Source organism: Phoca vitulina, unplaced genomic scaffold (assembly GCF_004348235.1).
Source record: "Phoca vitulina isolate PV1807 unplaced genomic scaffold, GSC_HSeal_1.0 scaffold27, whole genome shotgun sequence".
Taxonomy (NCBI): Eukaryota; Metazoa; Chordata; class Mammalia; order Carnivora; family Phocidae; genus Phoca; species Phoca vitulina.
The window spans coordinates 22,854,899-22,861,593 of NW_022589730.1; positions in this window are offsets into that span (position 1 = coordinate 22,854,899).

Genomic DNA, 6,695 nt, shown 5'->3' on the forward strand with positions numbered 1-6,695 from the left:
ATTTGACAGAGAGAGACACAGCGAGAGAGGGAACACAAGCAGGGGGAGTGGGAAAGGGAGAAGCAGGCTTCCTGCAGAGCAGGAAGCCAGATGCGGGGCTTGATCCCAGGACCCTGGGACCATGACCTGAGCCAAAGGCAGACACCTAATGACTGAGCCACCCAGGCGCCCCCCAACTCTTGGTTTTGGCTCAGGTTGTGATCTCGGGGTTGTGAGAGCGAGTCCCATGTTGGGCTTCACACTCAGCGCAGAGTCTGCTTGAGATTCTCTCTCCCTCTCCCTCTTGTGCTCTCTATCAAATAAATAAATCTTTAAAAAACAGAATGAGAAATAAAATTATTCCTTTTGTCCCAACACAAAAATTAGAAAACAAAAGCCAAACAAAACAATAAAAATAAAAAGATCTAAACCTACATGGTTTTACAGGTATTTACCATATTTTCAAGGAATATTTTATATCTTATAGACATTTTATACAATTTACATGGACAATAGGAAAAGACAAGGAAGTCATTTGAATTTCCCAATGAGATTAGTCTAAACTAATTACGTTGATACGTAAACCAGTAATTCAGCACAAAAGACCTCAACTTCCAGCCAAGATGAAGGGAAAGAGACTAGATTTACCCTCCCACCAGAAACAAACAAACAAAGGGATGACATTCACGAGACAAGAATTCTCACACATTGGGCACAAGACAACCAAGGACTGTGATCCCTAAGAGAGGGAACACAAACAACATGAGCTCTGTGCTTATATTTGTGCCCAGATTATTGCCTAGAGAGAGTTTCTAGATGCTGTGTAGGAAGGAAGGACCTTGACAAAGTCTGGTGGTGATCACCTTGAGCCCCTGGGGACTACTTAAACTCAAATTTGTCCATGTCTATCTAGAAGACAAACTCAGAAAGATGTAGTGTGATGAACTGCAATTCACTCTGTAGCCAGAGCTACGACACTAGAATTGGCGTGACCTTGGTCTAAATCTAGGAAATAAATGAATCAAAGTCAGAGTTACGCCTTCTTGGGTGAGTCCAGAAGATCCAGACAAATCATATTTTGAGATACATTTATTAGGAATTTAATCATGCAGCAGCTAGAAAGAAAGAGGTAAGTGTATACCTATTAATATGAAGAAATCTGCAAAGCATATGGCTGTGTGAAAAGAAAAGTTCTGGAATGACTAGTTCTAGTTATAGAATATAGTGGACATCTGGCATGATTTTGTCTGCTCAGCGACAATGACAAAAACTTTCTATTTGGGTGCACTTCCCTAATTTAGGGGGATAACTGGAAGGCAAGGCTCTATGTTCTGCTGATACGCTGAGAAGGGCAGATACTCCCTTTCCCCAGCCCAGGCACTAGGAAATGAGCCACGTCTGACCAACAGGAAATTCCTGCCTGGGATATTTAATCTCAAGGGAAGAATGCAAAGGTGGAGGGAGTGTCAAGGTCATCTGATCCACCTCTCATCTGGACTATTGCCAGTTGTGCTGGTTGTGCTCCCTGCTCCTTCAAATCTCTCTGCACAATAGCCAGTGATCCATGGTGAGGGTGAATCCAGCTGCTACCCTCCATAAAGCCCTGCATTAGCTCCCCAGCACACATGGAAGCCGATGCGAGCCCGACACACATTCTGTCTCCATCCAGCCCTCCAGCGCCCTCACTTACCACTACCCATCCCACCTTCACATGAGACTCCACTCTCCTTGAACTTTCCGGAATTTCTCCAGCTTTCCGGGCTTCTGTCTGACTAACTCTTAGTTTTCTGTTCAGCTCTCTCAGATGTTTTCTCCTCCAGAAACACCTTTCATAACCACTGCCAACACCTCCCAACAACCAGACTGCTTTTCCTTCCGATGCCTCTCCTTTCTTCCACAGTCTGCTCTGCATTCTTCTGTTTCTTCATTAATCACATTTCAATTTGTGCAATATTTATGGCCATGTCTCCAGGGAGCAACACGCAGACAGGAAGTATGTCTTATTCAGCACAGCATGTAATAGGGAGTATTTGTACAAGTGAGTGACAAGCAAAAAAGTTTGGGTATTTTTCCCTTACTGTCTCTGTCGTGAGTTTGCTCTTCCGTCCCCCACAATGATTATTTTATCCCTTCTTCACACCTCTTATAATTCAGACAGATTTACCCAGCTCTTCACTTTCCAGAGACTCTCATCTCTCCTTTCATAAGGACACCAACCAGAAGTCCACCAGAAGCAAACACCTGCTCCTGCTCATCACTGACTCCCTTTGCCTGTCTATCTCCACCCATCTTCTTGCTTACTCCTGCCACATTTGCTCCAGCCTCAAAAAGCTCACCCCAGCCCCGTGTACCCTGGGGCCCTCTCCTCCCCACCTTGTTGGGAACTGATTACATCAATATTACTTCTCACTCCTTCAAGTATCTTCAACCTGCTTTCTATCAGCCTCCAAATAGGCTCTGTTCTCTCAAATCCTAAAATTAAAACAAAGAAGTCAAAATTAAAATTAAAGATATGTTCCTTGACCCAGAGATTGCTCTACTTCTCTCCTCTCTTTGACAGCTCAACTACTCATAAGAATTGTCTACGTTTCCCATCTCCAGTTTCCCATTTTTCCTTTGTTCTTCTACTTATTCCAAGCTAGCACCTGCCTCCCGCAATCTAGGAAAGCCGCTGTTATCAGGCACATCAAAAATCCTATTACTACCAAAATCTTCCTAGCCTTCTCAGTAACTGTGTTCTGTCTTGAAAAACTGTCTTCTTGTGGCTTCTGTGACTCCACACCCCCCTTTCCAGCTTCCCTTCTGCTTTTCCGGCTATTCATTCCCAGCCTGCTTTGCAGGCTCTCCTCTGCTATATGAACGTTATTGAAGTTAATTGGGGCCTGGGACCTGGGCCTTCTTCACACCTCTCATCATTATCTCCCCTGGCACTCTCAAACTGTCCACAGCCCTTTATGTGCCAAAGGCTCTCGAATACATATCTCCAGGAGAAACCTCCCTTTTGGGCTTCAGATAGACGATCCAACTGCCTATCTGCTCTCTGCTATGAGATGCTATATCTCACAAGCATTTTAAATGTACTCTGTCCAAATCCAACTCTTGATCCTCCTGGCCCCAAGTCCTCAATAGGCTCCTCCTCCAGCTTTTCCCATCTCAGTAAATGGCCCTTTCCTCCATGCAATGCTCATGCCAGAAAACTGGGAGTCAGCCTTTGTCCCTTCTTTGCCCTCAGCGCTTATATTCAACCAATGACCAAATTCTGTAGCTTCTACTTTCAAAATAAACCTCAAGCCCATCCATCTGCACTAGACCCCACTAGCCTTACCACCATCAGTTCTCTCCAGGATTAATAAAGCTCTTCTATCTGGCCTCCCTTCTCCAAATAGTCTCCAGAATGATCTTTTATTAACAAACACTGAATCTTCACATTTCCCTGCTTAAAACACTCTAATTGCTTTCTATTGCACTTGAGATAAAATTTTAAAACCCTTAACAAGGATAATAAGATGTTATGTGATCTGGCCCCTGCCTAATTCACCAGCCAAAATACATGTCACCCACATCCCTGTTCATGATGCCCCAGCTATGATGGCCTTTTTTTTCCTTCCTGGAATGTACCACCCACATTCTTATTCCTGCCACTGGGCCTTCACATATTAATCCTATGACCCTCCATCTTTTCCCCTGGCTAGTGTCTGCTCATCCTCCAGGACCAGTCCTAAATGTTCCCTCACCAAAGACTTCCCTCCTCACCCAAGTTAAATATGGTCTTAATTTTTCCTTCACATAAGTTCCATACTTTACCATTATTTATTTATTCATGTGATTATTTATCTAATGGCTATAAACTTCATGAGAATAGGAATAAACACTACAACATGGATAAGCCAAATACAAAAAGCCACAAATTGTCTATTTCCATTTATTTGGAATGTCCAGACTAGCAAAATCCCTAGAGGCAGAAAGCAGATTAGTCATTGTCAGGGGCTAGAGAAAGGAGTAATTGGGAGTAACTATTAATTAGTATGGGATTCCCTTCTGGGGTGATGAAAATGTTCTGAAATTAACTAGTGGTGATAGTTGCACAACTCTATGAATATAGGAAATACCGCTAAAATGTACATGTGAAATAAGTGAATTGCATGGTATATAAATTATATCTCAAAAAAAGAAAAAAGAACACACTGTCCTTCCCTTGCCCGCAAAAGCTTGCAGTGAAGATATTGCACAGACACAAAGCAAAATATGGTCAGTGCTTAGAGAAAGGGAACCACCAAGTCTTCCAGGATGCTCTGACCCAGGGTTTAATCAGGGTCATCTGGACTGCTGACGCCAGAAAGGAGTTCTGACTTCATTTGATTGACACTCTTGGCCTGACTCTGAGATAAACCTTTGCAAGCAAGATAGTGATGAATTTTCCTTCCACGCCCACCATTCTTCCCCTAGTCACTCCACAAATCTAGGAGCACCCTTCCCTTAGATAGATAGATGTCCCCCTGCACACACACATTCCGATGAAACATCAACTCATGAAAAAGACACACAGACCAGTGCGCTGCCTCCAACCTTGATTTTCAACCCGAAGTGAAGATTATTGTATCAGGGGAGACTGGGAGACCACAGAACGGCCCATATCACACAGCCAGGCCTGGAAAAGCTTCACCTCTAATTAGTATCTGATTGCTTGATATAAAATTTTATATGCTCTCTTTTCTCCATTATAACAGTATATATCATTCTAGCCGTTTCCATGCAAGAATTTTATTTCAATATAATAATGTCTATAATTTAAAATTCTGTATTTCTACACAATATTACAGTACGAGTACTTAAGATGTTATTACCTACTTTTGTAAACAATTGGACAACTTTATGATGTTCCATCAAATAGATATTTAACAGATATCTTAACTAATCCCTCATGGTAGGACATTTAAGTAGCTCCCAATCTTTTGCTATTATGAAAATGCAGCAAGAAACAAATTTGTACATAAAGCTGTTTCCAAACTTAGTGAAACTTTATTTCACTAGGATAGATTCCCCAAAGTAAAATTTCTACTGCAATTTCTTAATTTTTTTTAGTCCCTAGGCAGAGACACATTATTTTGTTTATGTTGGGTTGAGTTTGATCAGATCTTATAACTGCCTACTCTTCAAAGTGCAAATGTAAACATTAAAACAGTGGAAGCAATATTCACACTTTCTTGATACACGTAATACAACTAAGTGATAGAGAGGAAAAACACCCCTTTGACACTACATTGAACCTACTATGTGCCAAGCACAGAACTAAGTGTTTTGAAAATATTAACTAATTTCATCCTTCCAACAACTCTAAGAGGTGGTCACTATCATGATCCCTGTTTTACCAATGAGGACGCCAGGCAAAGCAGTAAATGATGGATCCGTGATCATGGACACTGGTGGTCTGGCTCCAGAATCGGGGTTCTTCACTACCATGCTCTGCCCAAATTTGGAGTCAGAAGATCTGGGTTCAGATTCCAGCTGCACCACTTATTGACCCCTAGGCAGGTCAGTAAACCGTGCCAGCTGGTTTTATCATCTCTCTCTCTCTCTTTTTTTTTTTTTTAAGATTTTATTTATTTATTTGACAGAGAGAGAGACAGCGAGAGAGGGAACACAAGCAGGGGGAGTGGGAGAGGGAGAAGCAGGCTTCCCGTGGAGCAGGGAGCCCGAGGCGGGGCTCGATCCCAGGATCCTGGGATCATGACCTGAGCCGAAGGCAGACGCTTAACAACTGAGCCACCCAGGTGCCCCAGGTTTTATCATCTCTCTTATCTCAACATAAGCATACATGATTTTATATAAACACATACATTATCATATCACTCATTTTAATGCAGTTTTTTCTCTTTTTTTTAAAGATCTTATTTATTTATTTGAGAGAGAGAGATAGCGAGAGAGAGAGAGAGAGCATGAACAGTGGGGGAGAGGGAGAAGCAGGCTCCCCGCAGAACAGGGAGCCTGATGCGGGGCTCGATCCCAGGACCCTGGGCTGAAAGCAGATGCTTAACCAATTGGGCCACCCAGGCACCCCAGTTTTTTCTCTTCTTATTAGTTTATCTTCATCCTTCTCTTCTCCCATCCCTCCACCCTATGGGCACTCACTCCCATCCCCTTATTCCATGTTAACCACCTAGTATCATTTTATGGTTTCTCCAAACTCATATAATCACACACACACACACATTACACACAAACTTATTTTGTATAGATCAGCATTTTTTACATAGAAGGATCATATTTGTTTTAAACAGGAATCAAGAAAACAGAAACCAGGGCACTTGGGTGGCTCAGTGGGTTAAGCATCTGCCTTTGGCTCAGGTCATGATCCCAGGGTCCTGGGATCAAACCCCAAATCAGGCTCCCTGATCAGTGGGAGCCTGTTTCTCCCTCTCCTGTTCCCCCTGCTTGTGCTCCCTCTGTCTCTCTCTCTCAGTCAAATAAATAAATAAAATCTTTAAAAAGAAAAAAGAAAGAAAGAAAAGAAAACAGAAACCACTCTAAGAGAGAATTCAATGCAGGATATTGGTTACACTGGTAATGGGTGAGCTAAGAAGCCAAGCATGGAATGGGGAGGCAGCCCAGAAGTTGGCAAGAGCAGCAAACGGCTAGCAGCCCGAGGCTGAAGGCACACAGGAGATAATGCTATCCCATCCCAGGAGCTACGGTCACCTGGTGGAAGCTGGCCCCAT